The following is a 17,804-nucleotide window of genomic DNA, read 5'->3' as shown; positions in this document are numbered from 1 at the left end:
GCCTCTCCCAGCTCAAGGCAAAGCCAACTCCCTAAGCTCGGCTCACTCACTGAACAACCTGCTGTAGACCATAACCTGCTCAACTGCCCTGTGTTACCCAACATCCGTTCTTGGAAACCTCCGAAAGCGAGAACCGCCCTCCCGTACGCTCTGGAAGTGGCCCCAGTAAGTCTGAGCCCAGCTGTGTATTCGGGCAACAGAACTACAAAGTCTAAAGCTCATCACAGAAAGTAAGGCCTTTCTGCAGTCCCGTGGGGTGTTCGCCTTTGGAAAGAAAGAGAAACCAGAACAAAACAAATGGGGTAAAATTATTAAAGCATAAATCTGCCAGAATGTACTTTGTAGATTCTGCAGAGCAGAATGTATACTTGGGTGATCACCCAGTCGAGTACATCATCGTGTTAAAAATGAGAGCCTGGCACGCTGGAGTCGTGACTGAACATTTGCAGAACACTAGACCATGGAAACCTTCAGCCAGATGACTTCAGTTCAGCACGTTGTCGCTGCTCAGCAGATGGATGGGAAGACAGCATTTGTAGCTCCTGTGGGCCAAATAACGGGCACTTGAGGGGTTTTCCCTCCTCCATTTCTCCCATGAGCTTTTCTGAATGTTACACCTCCCATTCCTGTTTCATGGACTGCTCACAACTCCTCCCATACCCTTCTTCAGGCCCCTGGTGTCCCACAGTCCCCCGTAAAAGGTCCCTTGTCCTCCTTCCTCTTGCCTTAGGCTACATGCATGCTCCCATTCCCCCTTCCTCCACCCACGGTTATTGCTTATCTTCTTTGACCTGGGAAATAAATCATTCAGAGTATTGTGAGGTTGAACTCCTTTAGAAGCATGGACCTGAGGTTATAATGCAGGGAGGTGTTAATGAGTCCCTTGCCCATTTTTTTGCCCCTTTTAAATTTCCGCACTTTCAGCAAAGCGGTCGAAGTCTGGAATTGGACCAGATACGGTCTTCAAAAATTATCGCCTCTTTACGTACCTAAAGCAGACAACCTACACACCATTACTGAGAAGAGAAAGTTGCTGACTTGGGCCATCAAAATCATTACAGAAATAAATGTTGAACATCTAGTGGTTTGCAATTACAAATATGCTCCCTGGCTTTCTAGAGAGACTTTGGTTTCCTCATGTAACTCAGGCCTCTTCAGGCAAACGCATTGCAGGCCCAGGGCTTTCTCAGAACCAAATGATTTTGCAATGCAAAAAAATCTGTCTCGTGCCAAGTATTTAAATATTATTCTTCATAAAAGAGGGAAAAGTGCACGGGCCTGACCCTGAAAAAAATGAGCACTGTGAGGTGATCCTACACCCAGAGACCCACCCAGCTACTTTCATCGAGGCTTTGTGGAGTTGAGGGGTCCCATCCGCTTGCGAGATGAAGCTCAGGTAGGTGAAATCTGCCTATGGCATGTCCTAGCCATTAGGCTGAAAGGAAAACGCACCCTTAATTCCAGAACTGCTGCCTTAGGACTAGCGTAATTCTCCAGCAACGCGGAACTCTGTTCACAAACAAACAAACAAAAAAGAGAAATAAGAGCTACAATTGTGGCCCGTCTCTGCTTTCCTGTTCTGCCGGCCGCAGTAAAAGCAAGTTCTGCAGAAGGGCGGTGATGCGGAGGCCCCATTCGGGCAGCACCAGACCTGGGCTTACGTGCGCGGAGAGCCTTTGGCACAAGCAGGAATGACATCTGATGGTGCCGTCCGATCTGTGCATGGTTTGTGGTCATTGCGACTCTGCGTGAGTGCCAATGTCCGGACATGAGAGCGTTGGACCAACGCCCGAGAGCATGAAATGCTATTGCAAAAACATTTTAAGATGGAAAGGAGTGCCTAGCGACGAGTGTGGTTTCGATTAACAAAGCTCGCTTTAAAAATTAAACCGCCCTGCGATCTAAGTGATAAACAGCATTTCAGTCCTAAAACCAAACAGCACCCAGGTAGGACACAACATTACTGCTGCAGAGGATTATTTTCATTAAATAAAATTACAGGGTAGACGCACTAACGGACCCAGGCGTAAGCGCCAAGCTGCGCCGAACCCCGCACCAGCGCAGGACTGGATCCCCGGCACCGCTGGTACCGTTGCCAAGCGCGGCGCGCTACGAGGAAAAAAAGAAAAAAAAAAAGTAAAACCACCACGTTAAACCCTGCATTTACATAAGCGCTTTTATCAGCGGAGAGCAATTAATGGCTTTCCTAGAAAAAACCTTCCAGCCCCGCGCCACGCCGCCGGGTCGCGGGGGGCCTGCCGTGCCCCACGGCCCTTCCCCGGCCGAGCTCCCTCAGGCTCCCAACCGCCAGCGCCCCGCAGCCGCCGGCAGGCCCGGGCGGCCTCCCTTTCCTGTCAGGGCCGCGGGCGGGCGGCCTCCCCGCAGCCCGCCTCCCCTCACGCACGCCCGGCCGCGGCTGCGCCTGCCCGGAGAGGGCGGGAGGGGGGTGTCGGGGTCTGTGTGAGGAGAAGGGCAGGCAGGGAGGGAGGGGGTCCCCCCGCCCCGGCCGCCGACCCCCGCGCCGTGCCCAGGCGGCGGGTTTGTTTTGCCGGGCGGCCGCAGCAGGCCGGCCCCGCTCCTCCTCGCCTGGCCTCGCCTCCCGGCTCCGCTCCTTCCCTTCCCTCCCTTCCCTTCCCTTCCCTTCCCTCAGCGGCGGCGGCGGCGCTTTCTCTGGCGCCCATTTCCGTGCGGCTGGCCACCCTCTCCCCGCGCGGAGTGTCTGAGGGCCGCTGGCTGCTCCGAGCCGCTTGGCTCCTTCCCTTAGTAACAGCTTTTACATTCTGCCTCAATTCCTCCTCAATCTAAATCACACACACACACACACAGATATTACTTTTTTTTTTTTTCCTTCCCCCCCCTCTCCCTCCTTCCTCGGGACTTAATCTCTAACCCCCCCCTCTCTCTCCCCACCCTCCCCCTCCCCCCGGCCCCTGGCTCGGGATATAATTGAATATCACAGCACTACTCGCTGGTTATTTTTTTTTCTTCCTCCTCCTGTGTGTGTGTGTGGTGGTGTTTTTGGTTCCCCCCCCCTTCCCCCCCGTTGTGTTTTTTTTTTTTTTTTTTTTTAATTTCCCTCCTCCTCCTCCTCTTGGTGTGGACACCTCAGCTAAAAAAAAAAAAATATATATATATTATCGATACATATACGTGTGTACACACACAGACACAGACACACACACAGATGTGTATGTATATATATATGGCTGTATAAAAAAAAAAAAAAAGGAGGAGAGACAAACAAGGGTGAATTTCTTGTGCCTCCATTCCCAAGGAAGGGGGGAGCAGCCGCTCCGCCGACACTCGCAAGGTAAGGACCGGGGCCGGCCCGTGTGCGGGGCGGGCAGGGGCCGCGGCCGGGCCGGGCCGGAGCCGGGGGGGGGGGTGGTGTGTGTGGGTGGGTGGGTGCGTGGGGGTGTGTGTGTGTGTGGGGGGGGTGCGTGGGTGGGGGGAGGGCGCCCTGTTTGTGGCGGTTGGAGGCGGGCGGGGGATGGGCGCCCGCCTAACGCCTGTCGCCGCCACCCCCCCCCGGGTTTTTTTTTTTTTTTAATTAATGCTTGTGGGGTGCGGGGGGGGAGCTCCCGTCGGTCTGGGGTGCGGGGAGGGGGGGTATGTTGTGGGGTTGTTTTATTTTTTTGAAGCAAACGGCACCCCCCTTCCCCTCCCCCCTCCGCGCCGCTGGCCTCCCCTCCCCCCACCTGGCTTCATTTAAAAAAAAAAAAAATTTTTTTTTTTTTTAAAGGTTTTAATGGGGGGGGGGGGGGGCACCGGCCTCGGCAGCGAATGGCACACGGGAGCCATGGCGAGCGGCCTATTTTTAGCCCGATTTGTGTGGAGAAGCGCCCTCCCCTCCCCCTCCCCGCATATTTACTTATGGGGGGGTGGTAAAATTTTGGGGGGTGGCCGGGCCGGGCCGGGAGCGAACTCCGCCGGGCGGGGGAGGGGCGGCCGCCCCTCCCCCGCCCGGCGGAGTTCGCCCCCGGCCCGGCCCGGCCCTTGTTTTTTGGGCGATACAAACAGACACGGGCAGTGCCTGATGAGTGTCCACCCCCTCCAGGGCAAAGCAGCCAAGTTATTGATCAGTTTTCCTGCGAAGTTCTGGGTGGAATGGGAAATAGCCCGTGGCGGTAGGGAGCGGGCCCGTTTTTTTTTGGGGGGGGGGGGGGGGAAGCTTTTTTGCACTTCATAGGGGGTTCTCTCTGCCTAGGCTTATCCCCCTTCCAAACCCTGGTGCAAGTTGTGCATTGCATCTTCTAGACAGGCTGGCAGGGTTGATGCAATATATACGTTTTCTTGGTAGAGGGTATAGGTCCTGCAATAGCACAACATGTGGCTTGTTATTATTGTTGTGCCCCCGAAAGGGTTAAATTTATCGTGTTGTTCCAGGTGAATTTAATCTTTCATCACCGAATTTCCTTCTAAGGCAGCTTGAGAGAATAAAAGTCTCCCCTCGCTTGTCTTTTGCTTTATCCCCTGAACAGCAAACTTTATATGTGCTTTATGGCAGAGGCTTGTTGCTGCAGATGACACGTGAGTCTGGAGGAAAAGTTTCGTTTGTAGGTCGCTCTGTAGGAAAGTGAAGTTTGCTGGTGAAGTTTTTACTACTCTCCAGTGTGCTAAACTTCCTCGTTTTCCTGTCTGCGTAAATCAAATTCCTAACTGATCTATGGGGGGGATCACAAAACGTATTCCTTCTTTATTATTGAAGCAGGAGAGGTATGATCAGGAGAACCAAGTCCTTGTTGTGTAAAAAAAAAAATAAAAAATATTCTGGGCTTGCCTGATTCTCTTTCCTGTTCTGCAGTAATAAAATAAATGTCTGAACACGTTGAGTATACGAACAAGGTCCTTTGGTGTTGGCGGTCTCTACCCTTTGGGTGTTCACCAGGGCTGTGGTTTGTGCCCCTTTGAGGGAGAGGGCACCATTTGCAAAATTGATGTTTGGGTTTTGAGTTGTACCTGAGCTTTTGGGTGCGCCGGGCAGTTTTGGGCCCTCATCTTGCTCTGAGCAACCTTAAGGCTTGTCCGCATGAGGCTCATGCTGGATTTGGGGCCTTCCTTTGGACACATGCGTGTTAACCGTCTTTTCGGAATACATTTCAGAATACATTTGATCCCGCAAACTCTTTTGTGTGTCCTTGAATTTAAGGAAGTGGGTATGTGTTCGTGGATGAGCGTGTGAAGGGTTTTTTTTTCCTCTTAGCCATAGGAAAAAAAAAAAAAGGGCCGCGCTGTTAGGGTGGTGGTGCTTAGGGTGCAGGTGGTGCCCTGTAGATGATTGTAGAAAACTTTCTGTGGTTTCTCATAGTGATCTTTTTTCTTTCTTGTCCTTTGGTTAAGATCTAATGGAATGTAATGTATTGTATTATTTACTTAAGATCACTTGAGCCTGTACACTGTCACTGTCATAAGTTTTCTTGGGGGAAGGTGGATTTCTCTCCATGAGAACAGGGTTCATGTGGAACTGTGTCTTGGGAAGTTGGTGGCAAGCCTCCCAAACTGTTATTGAGAACACCTGGAAAAGACTTAGTTCTCACTCCACGAGGAAAGGGGAAGGAAATGTAATTTAAATGTATGAAAGGAGTTGGGGTTTGGCTTTTGGGCTTTTTAATTTTTTTTAAGACTGTGCAAGAGTTTATGATTTTGTTCGTTTAAATGTGCACAGCCATAATGCATGTGCGTAGCATAAAGAATGCAATAATTACAGGAGATTCTGTTGCTTAAGCTTTTTTCCCCTTCAAACAGGTAGTTATGATTTTTTTTTTCCTGTGAGTTTTTTTTATACGAATACTTCTTTCAGTTTTACTCTATATATGGTAATTATTGATGTTTGTGTAACGCTTTGAAGTTGTAAGGCATGATATAAGTGCTAAGTACCCAACAGCAGTACTTCATAGTCATTTTCCCATCATGAAGGAGTTGGATGCTAAAAAGTGCTACAGCCCTGAGCATAATGAGGCTCTGGATGGATTAGGGGAAATGGTCAAAATTGCTTATAATGTTGTTTTCAGGTAATATTTTTTAGTTAGGAAGAACAGATCTGAATAATGTAAAGCAAACTGAGTTATTTTACCTAACTTGATTTTGGTTCTGGAATTTAATTTAACATGGGCTTCACATTTGAGTCAGAACGTGTTTGCTGTTACGAGTTTTGTAGTGGCAGTAAAGACCCACATCCTACAAGGATGTAATCGTGCAGAAGTCAGGAAGTCCTGTAAAGAAGCACACACAACTTTGTGAACATCAGCGGTCTAGTTCAGTTGAATAAGCTCTGCAGATGTCTGCGAAGTTGCTCGCAGAAGTTAAGTGTGTTTTGTATTAGTGGTGGGCAATAGGATGTGAATCTTTCATGACAGCGATAGTCTTTTGGTATCACGGCGCTGTTAAGCATTTTGGGGAAAGCTGAGGGAGTGGCAAGCGTGACACCTTTCCTTCACTAATCCTGTTCCTTTGCTCATCTAGAGTCCCAAGAGATAGCTACCCCCCCAGTTTTTGCTTGCTTTGCCTGTCTCTTCCCTCCCCCCTGGACCCATAGCCGCTTGGGATCCTGGTGCCGGTGTGAATTCTGACACCTTGCTGGAGAGGACACTACTGGCAAGCGGAGAAGAACAGACACAGACCCGCCGCCGGCTCTTCCCCTTCTGAACTGGGATAGGGAGGTCATAAAGCGGTCCGATCTCTGCTTCGGAGAGGAGGGCAAGGACAGGGTGTACTGCAGGGCTGTGTTGTGTCAATACTGCAATATTGTGATACTGAAATGTATCATACTGAAGTATAACCCGGTTTTAATCTAATGCGTGTTGTTTATATTGAGACTTGTGATACTGTTATGTGTACTGACCATGCTTAATGTGTGTGTTTGGGCATGTGTACACACACAGAGTATAGGGTGTAATAATGACTATATTTAAAGCCCTAAACATCAGCTCATGCAAGTAGCTGCAGGTTGGGAGAGAAGTGAAAGTGTGTATGTGCACTCTGCAATTATGCATGTTTGGCTCCTACAAAAAGTGACTGCTGCGACAATATACTCGTTGCAGGTTCATTTTGAAATATAAATGTAAGTGTTTGTGTTAGGTGAAGAAGTGTCAGAAGTTTTCCATTAGGAACTATGATTGACAGCTTTTTTCAGTGTTTTTGAGTTGCATTGCAGGATTAAGATAGTACCTTCAAATTAACAGGTGGTGAAGAAAACGTTCCTATGTTCCTGCTATTGATTTAGCTACCCCTGTCCCAAATACATGCAGCTTTCTAAGCACTGCAGGTCGACCATGAAGTTAGATGGTCTTAATTTCTGTAAAGTAGCTTAATGAAAAGAGTGTCTACTAGAAAAAGGTTCATCCAGTGATCCCAGGCAGAGTAGATGGACACCACTTTATTCGTCTCATAATTGGTTTCCTCCGAGATAAAGTATGACAATGAAATGAGGAATAAGAAATATCTTTTCATATGAAATTGTAGGGGGATATTGGCTTTCTTTTAATTCGCAAAATTGAATTAGCTAACTTGAGGTAAGAAGTAGTGAAGACGAGGCAGCATAGCTGTCACTTCATGGGAGTTGATAGGTTGAGTGAAAAAATACAGAAGTCTGGTCTAGAAATCACTCTGCCAGTTTGGGTGAAAACTGTGAACTTCTTCCCCTCATTAGGGTTCTGTCTTGTGGTATCTCATCCAAGATGAGAATGCCCTTTTCTTCCTTCTCATAATGAAAACAAGGCTGAAATTGTTTGTACAAAATGCCCTGGAGTCTTAATGACCGCGTTTGAACTTAAGTTGAGTTTTCCTTTGGTTCTGAAGGATCTATAGAACCGTAAGTCAGCTTGCCCTCCGAGACATTGATTTTTTAATACTTTACCACAGTTTTCTGTGACATCCTTTAGACTCTCCTTTTTATATCGCTAAGGAGCCTTACAAAAATTCTTCCTTGATAAGAAATAAGTGGTCATTCCAAGCTGGAGGGTGCGTAACCGCAGGGGAAAACGCACACACCGGTCGGGTGCGTAGGATCTCGCTGGCTTGGCTAGCCAAGGAGTGAAATTGCAGGTGTTGCGCCTTACGCCTGCTCGCTTGCTTTCTTGGATGGGCCGACTGCTAGAAAGACTTTAGAGAATACTTTCTTACCTGTAGAAATAATAATGAAAAGGCTTGGTGAATTGGTGTAGCTTTCTGAAAAACATGCTGAAAGAAATTCCGAAGTGATGAGGAGGAGTTTTACAGAATTGTCTCAGCCAATGTATGCGGCATCTTTCAAAGAGTCCCCTCTTGGTCTTTGAACGTAAGCGTATGTGGCGTAATTCAGTGCTACATAGAGATACTAAGGTCTCTCTAAACAGGTTAGCTTGAATACCAGAAGCAACATACCTAGATATGCTATCAGACTAATACATCCTTTTTTCAGGACAAGTAACGCATGCAGACCGGGTATCAACCTGGTAGCGTTTGGGCTGGTTCAGCGCCGGCATGTGGCCCTTCGTGGTGCTGTGTACAGCCCGCACAGCTCCCAGAGAGCTGCCCAGCACGGCGTGGTGGGAGCGGGTAGCGAGCCCCTGGGTTTGGGCTGTTGTTCTGCTTGGTGCAAACGTGACTCTTCTTAAGAAGAGTCTGCATCTGTAAAGTAAGATATTCATACGGTCCTATTTTCGAAGATGCTGAGTCCCCACAGTTTCATGTGAAGTTGGCAGTCTCTGTGTGTGCTTAGCATTTCTAAAAATCAAGTCTTGCATGTGGTTTGCTGGCTTTTGCAAACTCCCGTTAGGGTGTAGTTTCTGTTTCTTTCTGGGAGCAGTATTAGTAAAGGGCTATGTTGTGTACTCTGACTTGTGTTTATTGTTGTAATTCTTAAGTCTCCATGTTGCAAAGGAGCAATCTTGTTCATTAGTAATGTCTAGCAGTAAAAAATCGGAATAATCCAGAGAAAAAACAGTTGTTTTCTTTTTTTTTCTTTTATGATCCGAGATTCAGTTCAATATCTGTTCAGTGTAAGCGTGTATTACAGAGACTCTCTCTACAACCATGTGCCATATGGAGACATACTGAGTGTCATTTCAGATCGCTGGAGGTGCATTGCTAGAAATTTTAGCTGGTGTGGTGTGAGTAGTAGGCCTTCCCTTCCCCCTCAGCAGGGCAATAGTTTTGCCAACCTGGCAAGGCAGGCAAGCAGCTGTCTCTGCAGCTAATGCTAGTGCCCCTTTTAACCCGTTGGTGGGTTTGGGGAATGATTCGGTTGCTTCCCTGGCTGCATGCAGAGCTCCCACTGAACCCCACTGACGTCAGGCTGATGGTAGATTTTTATGAATTAGGACTGTGAAAGTGACTCTGGAAACTTTCCTGTTCTGTACGCAGCTACGTGCCTGCTGGCGGCGACTAGAGAGCGTACAGAAAAGATCTCTGTACAGCCTATTCGTGGAGTGTTTTTCCAAGGTTATGAGTTAAGGGTCAAATACTTACTATTCATGAAAATGTAGTGCTAAATACTGTGCCCAGTGCCAAAACCACAGAAATTGTCAAGGTTTAGAGCCCTAAATATAACCTATCCTAAAAGTTGCATCCATTTGACATTAACAGTGTTAAAAGTTCAGGCTCTTCACATGGATGACCTATCGCAGGCAAACTCTGAGCTGGGAATTTGCCTGATTGTGAGCACACATGAGGTGAATTTCAATCCTCTGATGGTTCCCTAAAAGTAGCAGGCAAAGAAGACACAGTTTGATTTCTTGGAAGAAGTTGCCCAGGCTGGCCGAGGAGAAGAATAACAAGTTTTATAGCTCTTTTGTGTTTTTTGGACAGGCTGATTAATGCTCAAGTGTCAGCATGACTTCTGAAAATACATTTTTGCCTTGTAAAAATAGTAATAAAAAGATTTAATTATTTTTCATTTATCATTGATATTGGTCTAACTTGCAGTCCTGTTGGAACAAATGAGATTTTTGCCATTAGTTTCAGCAGTTGAGAGAGTGTTAAGTGTGGCTGAAAGTTTTACCTTAAAATACCAATTGATCTTAGCAGAGCCGATGAATCTTTCTGTTGACCCTCCCCCTTGCTTCCAGGTCTGTTTAGCTCACAGAAATTATGAGACTGTTTCCTCTTTTAGGTTAAGTCTAAATTTGTGGGGAAAAAATAGTTTTGATATTGCCTAGACCTATGGGGGAAATAACAAGAGATCTGGGTCAAAAAAGTAGGACGTGCAAGATTTAGAAGCTGTTGAAGTGTATTTATTTGTCCTATATTAGGTTAAAGGAAGTATTGGTGCTTTCAGTTTGGCAATATGTCCTTCAGTCTGCGGTGTTCTGTAAAGGGAAGACAACTGTTAAACAATGAATCACAGCTAATTTTTGTACGGATGTCAACATTCTTCTCTAGTGCAGAAATTTTTGCTTGGATATTAACACAAACGTGCATCCCTAAATACAGGCTCTTCGCAATAAATTTTAATTAGGAAGTGCTTTGTAAAAATATGGATTTTTGCCATGATGATATTTGTGAATCTGTAACATATTTACTTTGGGGTTACGTTTGTTCAGATTTAATACTTTTTAATGTACTTTGAAAGCAAAGTTAGCACAGATGTGGATGGAGGAAAATGAGGAACAGTGTTGTCAAAGCATCTATTAATGTTGACATCAAATAAATTGTGCTAGAAACATATCTTGTGTAGTAATAGATTAGCTGTTTTCCTATAGCTAATGCAGCAGATCTGGGGTTTAGAGAAGTGGGGTCCATACTTGCTGTATAACACAAATGTTTTGCTGATGCAGACGTGGTACCTGATTTTTCACTTTATTTCAAATGCACAACTAAATTTCACAATCTGGTGTGTCTTGTTTAGAGTGTAAATTTCTAGCACTGTGTAAGATGAAAAAAGTCAGGAGTATGAAACTTCAATATGTTGCATTGCGATAAAACTTAAAAATACAATTAAACAGCCTACTAAGCAGTTTTGGTGAGCTTAATCTGATAGCAAGAACGGATATCTAAATGTAGCTGATTAATAGAAACCAACTTTATTTTTTAAGAGCTTTCGCCATTATAGTAAATATTTGTCACAATTGTTTGAGTTGTAAGAAAAATGCTTTGTATTTCTGTGACTGTCTTCCAGGGCAGATTCTGAATGGCCTTTGATTACATTAGAAATATCAACGTGTTTATCTAAACTGTTGGCAAAGTCCATGTTAGTTGGTTCCTCTACTGTCTACACATGCAAGGTTATTGTGATATGGATTATTTATTTCTAGTTCATTGAGGCCCTTTGTAAGATTCTTACAGTACATATAGTACAGACTAAATACATGTGAAATTAAGTTCTAAGAGTCTGTTCCATTAAAAACAAACAAAAAGCCTCCTCGACTGTTCGGTCGTCCTGTTGAGATGCCCTCCCAGATATATTACTTTCTGGTAAAATTGACGGGTGTTGCTTGCGTCTTAAAAATCAACAGTCTGCTCTCTGCGTGGTTCTGTGGGCTGGTTGTGGAAGCACCAAACTGAATATTCTGGTCGGTCTCCTCTCATTGTCCCTGTGCCTGGGACGCAGCTGGGGTGCCGTGTTAGAGAGATCCTGGTTGCTTGTATGTACTGGGGCACAAAACTGAACTTTTAAAGGTTCTGTGTGTGCTGACAGAGATGCTAAGAAGAATTTAAAAAATAATGTGAAGGATAAGGGGATGGAAACTTTCAGAGGTAGCCAGGCAAAACACTTCTGATGTGTTTTGACTTGCTCTTTGACGCTGTGGATGACTTCATATGAGAGACTCGGAGAGTATGTGAAACGCAGTGTCAGACTCCGGCTAAGAGTACGTCCATTATGAGATTCTCTGTTGTGCCAGCAGCAAGGCTTGTGTATGTTGGACATTGCTGAAGAGCTCCAGAAAGCTGCATTGATGGTGTTAGAATATGTAAAATCTTACTTGCGTGCTTAATGTGCCTCCCACTTTCCCAGTTGTGGTTTGTAACTACCCGCTTGTGGAACAGAGTTTTTTCAAGGTGAAAAGAAAGAAGTGTACTGTTTTTAAAAACACATGTTCAGAGATCAGGTCAGATTTCATTTGCATTAACGTTACTGTAAATGGTGAAAGTTTGGAACTGTAATGTACTTCCATGTGCCTATTGCTGCCTACTTTTATTTGTTAGTCTGGTGCTGTTGGGCCTACTGCTGTTCTGTGTGATTAAAATAACCCCCCCAGCTGCACTCCCCCCCCCCCCCCCGTGTAATTAAAAGACAAGTAGTGCGAGATCATACTGCTTTTTTCTTTCTAAAATTAACCCCTTCCAACGGTCAGCGTGGTCGTGCCCTCTCCTCTGCTTGGCTCTGCTTCCTTGCCTGTGCTGTAGCGCGAATGTGGCAAATTAATGTAATAATCTGGGGTGTTTTGTCTCAGTCGTGACAGTTTGCATCATTTTATTATTACCCCTTCCTAAGGCTTTATTTGATTTTCTAATCTCCCCCCACCCATTTTTTTTCCCTGGGCTTTCTCTCTTCTTTTTGTCAGTTTGGACTTTCTTTTGTCAGTTCTTTAAACCAAACTGGTGCCTTATCGTTCTTTTTCTCTGGGTTTTCTCTGCTTTCTTCCCATTTCTCCTAACTTACTTGAACCAGAGGGGTTAGATGGGTTTGGATGGTGCAGCCCCAGTCCGTGGTGGAGCGAAACCTGTGGGACTGCTGAAGAATTCTCATTTTGCAGGCTGTGCTGCTGGCAACGAGCTGGACTCCGAGCAGAGGGGAGCGAGGGACCTGCCTGCAGGCAGAGGGGTAGCTGGGACAGGCACGCAGGGCAGGAAACAGAGAGGACAAATTTTGGCAGTGCCTTTATTTGATAAAAATAATCTTGGCTTTAGGCGTAAAACATTGATCCAATTCTTGATGAAGTCTGAGGGAGGCTTTGGGGGGGAGTTGGTGCGAGTGTTTGATACAAATGCGAAAAGCTGAAAAAGTTTGAGTGAAAACCTCAGCGCACTGTCAAGTTAGCTTTGGGCTTTTTAAGTTAAGGGATTTTATGCAATAAATTTTTATTGCCATTGTGACTTAAAATTAGCAAAAAAAAAAGTCATCGTGAAAGCAGTGGCAGCCTTATCTTATTGTTTTTATTGTGGGTAGTGTTGACAAGTCACATGCCCCATTGTTCTGGGTGAACAAACACTGCTTTGAGACGGCGAGCTGGTACGTGCGTACAGGCGCCTTTGTCCTGCACTGCACAGATCAAGTGTGTGGAATTGTGACTTTGGAGTTGAAAGATCATCTTTAAAGAGTTCACATCTAGGAACTGCATAATACGCGAAATATTCTGTTGCTTGATATTTAAACACCGGTTTTATTTGGTATCTTGTTGTCCAGAACCTAAGAAAATAAACGGAAAAGATTAATGCATCATAAACTCTCTCTTACCTTGTTGCCCAGTGAAACCTATAGATAGCAGGCTTGTATTCTGGCTCTGAAATAGATGTGCTTGGGACAAATGCAAGAGGTGCTTTTGAGAAAGTCAGTAAAAGATTTTTGCTTGAAAGTCTTTCAAATACAAGTCCTTTACTTACTGCAAAACTGTTGACACTTCAGATGATAACAGTGAACCTCATCTCTACTGAAGTCACAGTTTTGTGGATCACCTCTAAATTACTCTTGCTGTTTATAAATCCCTGTAATCAGGATATGTGTAGTGTAACTAAGATGGATGCAATAGAGAGTGGCTGCAGGAGCAAGCGTGGCACGTGGATGCTGTGGATGTAGTCATCCAGCCATAGCTGGGGGAGAATCCCATTGAAATTGCTGTGAGTTTTGCCTAAGGAAGAACAGAAAGATTAGTCTTCCCTGCCTAGGGTGATTTTATTATGTTGTTTTTAGTACGTCTTAATAATGTCAGTGTAACTCATTTTCTGGTTCAGTATTTTTAATTCATAGAATAAGGCTTGTTTGGGTTTTTTTTGTCAGCTCATAGTCTTGCTTTTTCCCCTTTGGAAACTGGTGCTTGCAGTGTATTTTATACCAATACAAGAGCATCCACCAAAATGGTCTTGAACTGTCAGAGCTCCATGGCGTGTATCACCAGGATGCTTTCATATGTAATGGCACTAAAGCTGGTAGAAATTTTCAAGCGAGTAGAAATTGTCATAGCTCTCTCGACTGCGTGTTGACAATGTCAGCTGTGTGCCTGTCTGCCTGCTGGTGTTAGAAGGCTTCCCCAGTTTTGGTGGCTTACTGGCCATCTGTAAAACACTGCTTTAATTTCAATACAGAATGAATGGCAAGCTTTTGGTGTCCTAATGTGGGTACTATACAGTAATGGAATATATCCTGTGGGTTACTGTTCAAGGTTTTCAGACTTCTTTTTTTTGAGCATGGCTGCAGTTTGTCTACACAGTCCCTTCATAGGGACTGCTTGAATAGAAGGAATTATGGAATTACTGTCTGGTTATAAACTCTCTGTCTAAATTTTCATAGACTTGTCTAGATCTGTGGTGGGTCCCCAGAGACACACCTCCTCTCCCCACACCCACATTGTGCTTTTCTGGGTTGACCTAATATACCTGTATGTAACAGATAACTGTATTTACTTTATTTTTAGTTTACATCACTGAAGATTTTCTGTCCGCGTAACGACTAGGACAGAAAGCTGGTGTCAGGATTATCTGCTATTTCTGCCACTGTGTGACCTTAGCAAATGGATTAACAAATTTACCCATGCACCAGTGATTTAATACTTAACAGGAGTTTTTTCAGACCAGTTCAGTGCCCTGAGATCTTCTGGTGAAAGGCTGCGTAGCAGTGTAAAGTGGCTATTGTTTTATTTTTCAGCCTCTGCTTACTTGGAGTTTCTAGTTTAGGGAAGTGCTCCTTTTGTATTCATAGGCTTTGTGCTTGTCTTCTAGTTTTCTTTTTTATGTCGGACAAAACATGGTCCCTCATTTTGGAAAGATTTTCTGGTAGTGTCCATACACGATGAAGAATCATGTTTAAATCAGGCTACCTGGTTCATAACGTTAGGCATGTTTGTGTCTTTAATAATGTGGAAATGCAACCTTATATAAAGTTTTAAGATGCCTGTATTTTTTCCAGACCCTGGCAGCTCTTTGGGGGTAGGGAAAGGCTGAACTTTTTGGTGGAGCCAGTTCAGGGATGGGTTTCAGAGCATGGCTACACAAGCAGCTGCTTGTCCCAGCAGCGGAGGTGGGAGTGGGGGCGGTGGGACCCCTAAGCTGATCCTGCTCTCCATGGAATGGAGACACACAACAAAGGTACAGGTGGAGCTCTGTGAAATTCCCTGTCTGCAAAGAAAGTTTCTGTCCTCTGCTAGGGTTTGACTCCTCCACCATGCTGATACAGGGGTTTTTTGGTCCTACAGACATCATCTCTGGAAGGATTGCATGAAAACTTACTGCTATTTTGGGGGGGTATTAAAATCCAAGTGGTTTTGCTGAACCAGTTTACAGCATGACGCCACAGACGCCTGCGTTGTTACCATGAAGTTGGCAGTAAACCATAGCTTGTCCATAGGAATGAACCTATCTATAATAGGTAAGGGTGGGCCGTGAACTTCTTCCATCAGCTTTGCTATCAGACAAAATCTTCGCAGGCTGCAGTGGGCCAGCTAATAGCTAAGCCAGTCTGACACCAACCTTTCTGTATGTAGTGAATGCATTACTCATACTGTCTTGACTGTTCGGATTTGTCAAAATATAAAGTAGACGTAAGTAGTGACACAATCTTTGTCATGTGCGTACAATTTCATTTGGGCAAGTCTTGGTTAATAACTTCTTAAATTATTCTTTATAAATTTATAGTTAAGCAAATTTACAAGCTTGTGTGAAGATTTTTTTTATGCCCTTTATTGAGAACCAGTGGTATTTTCCTTGTCAGATCTGCATACCCTGGGCAGATAAAGCATTACAGGTCTTGTCAAGAGGAATGCTTGTGCAAGATGTGCAGTCCTAACGTAGGACGTTGCTTTCTGGTGAGAGTTTTCCCTGGCAGTGTAGGTGTCTCCTAAAGCACATCATAGTCCTGGCGAGCACAGTTGTGCTTGTGATACTGATGAGCACACGCTTTCAGTTACATTTTTGTATTTTCCTATGTTGATTGGATATTTTTCATCTGCTGGAAAATTAAATTTAAGGGAGTGTTTTCATTTTGGGAAATCTCTTCAGTTTGAGAATAGTACTTAAGGTTGTATACATTTGGGTTTTGCTATTGTAAATCGTGCTTTTATATTGTGACTTTTCTTATTTTCACCATACTCTACACTGAGAAGTATCCTCTGGTTAATTTAAAAAGAAAATCCTGCTAGCACTTTAATAAATCACTTAAATTTTACAAGAATGTATTTACAGTCGCTAGGTAGCATGGCTTGAAGTTAAAAGTGTGAACTTAGAGTGCATTCGCATTTTTTTGGAATGACTCCAGAAAGAGTCTCATTCCTGTTTAGTGTAATACATATCTATATATCAGCAGATATAGTTGGTGTAATCAAGCCCTAATTGTTAAAAAAACCCCAACTTTTAAGTGTGATCCTTGGGTATTTTTAGAAGAGCTGAGTGAAGCCCTTTCTTAGTTGAACCATTTTCTTGTATTCTGAGACAGTCTACATGTTCTTTGTAAGAAATATATTATCGTTCCATTGAAGTCAGTTCAGGTTCTCTGGAAATGATCCAACCTCCAGGAAAGAAAAATATTAGTGTGCGTGTTGAGGGAAAGGGTTTCCCTTTATTTCGGAATTTGCTTGTCACGTTTAGCAAGTAAGCCATTTTCAGATGCATTAAGGCTCTGCAAAACTCATTTTCGGGGCTGACAGTTTTGTAGTCTTGGGTTAAGCAAAAAGATTTAAATTTAATGTTTCCATTTCTTTTTTTTTTTTTTTTGTTTTAAATGGCTAGGGATATGTACATTTGTTCACTTATAATTTGAGTGCTGTGCGTGTTTCAGGAGAACAGAAAAATGAACCGTTTAAAATGATGATGACGACGGGGTAGCGTTTTTTAGCCAGTCATTTGTTTCAGTGTCTGAAATGCTTTGTTGCCAGTTTAAACGTTGAAATTTACGGAAGTAGCCTTTGCTTGGAAGTCTTAAATATTTGCAATGTGTTGTTTATTTGGTTTACGATGTTTTGTGCTGTTTGAACACTGGTTTTTATTTTAGCTATGAGTTTTGGCAAAACACATTCTAGCATATGTAGTCAGTCATAAACAAGCTAGAGACCACTAATGTTTTAGTCCTGCGGCTGTATCAAAGCACGTAAGGTTAAAATTAAAACTGTCTGAATGTCTGTGCGCGTGCATCTTGGACCTGTGCTCCACTGAGACCTTCAGGATGCTCATGTAAAAATTCTGTGCCCTCTATCATTAAAGCAGTAACTATCTAAAGTTATTACAACTTTAAGCTTTTAATTGAGGGGGGTTTTGTGGGTTTCTAGGTTTTGTTTATGGCTGAAGACCACTGCTGCACATACAAACCTGGCTGAGTTGGCTGCCTGTTCTCCAAGGCGAGTGGAGCTTCAGTGATTTTTGCGCTATTTAATGCGCTTCACTTGGGAGGGCAGGGATTTGGCAGAAGGCTGCCCTTTGGTAGTGGTACGCTCTTCAAAGCTACACAAGCTGAATCATTTAGCAGTCGGTTTCTGGAGTCTGCAGACAGGCTACAGAAAGGTGGAGGCAAGGTGTAGCGAAGAGCCCCAAGATCAAGGATTCTTCTTTCATTCAAGGCTGCTGAAAGGCATGTGCCGAGACGCCCAGGGAAGCGGGTGCTGTGTCAGGTTGCTGCTGTTGCTGCTGCTGCTTGAGCTGCCCCCGGGGAGGTTTCACAGGGAGGACAGTGCAGACAGACTCCA

General features: G+C 44.5%; 1 protein-coding gene across 2 annotated transcripts in view; it reads left to right on the top strand.

Moving 5' to 3' along the window:
- The first annotated feature begins 3,086 nt into the window (after positions 1–3,086).
- The window catches only part of TBL1XR1 (TBL1X/Y related 1), a 118,429-nt gene continuing 103,711 nt past the window's right edge, over positions 3,087–17,804 (top strand). For both annotated transcript variants that reach the window (XM_075031412.1, XM_075031411.1), the window contains exon 1: positions 3,087–3,310. The gene's annotated coding sequence lies outside the window, so the exon portion shown is untranslated. The remainder of the gene's footprint in view (positions 3,311–17,804) is intronic.

Source organism: Buteo buteo, chromosome 7 (assembly GCF_964188355.1).
Source record: "Buteo buteo chromosome 7, bButBut1.hap1.1, whole genome shotgun sequence".
Taxonomy (NCBI): domain Eukaryota; kingdom Metazoa; phylum Chordata; class Aves; order Accipitriformes; family Accipitridae; genus Buteo; species Buteo buteo.
This window is presented reverse-complemented; position numbering and strand designations above follow the sequence as displayed.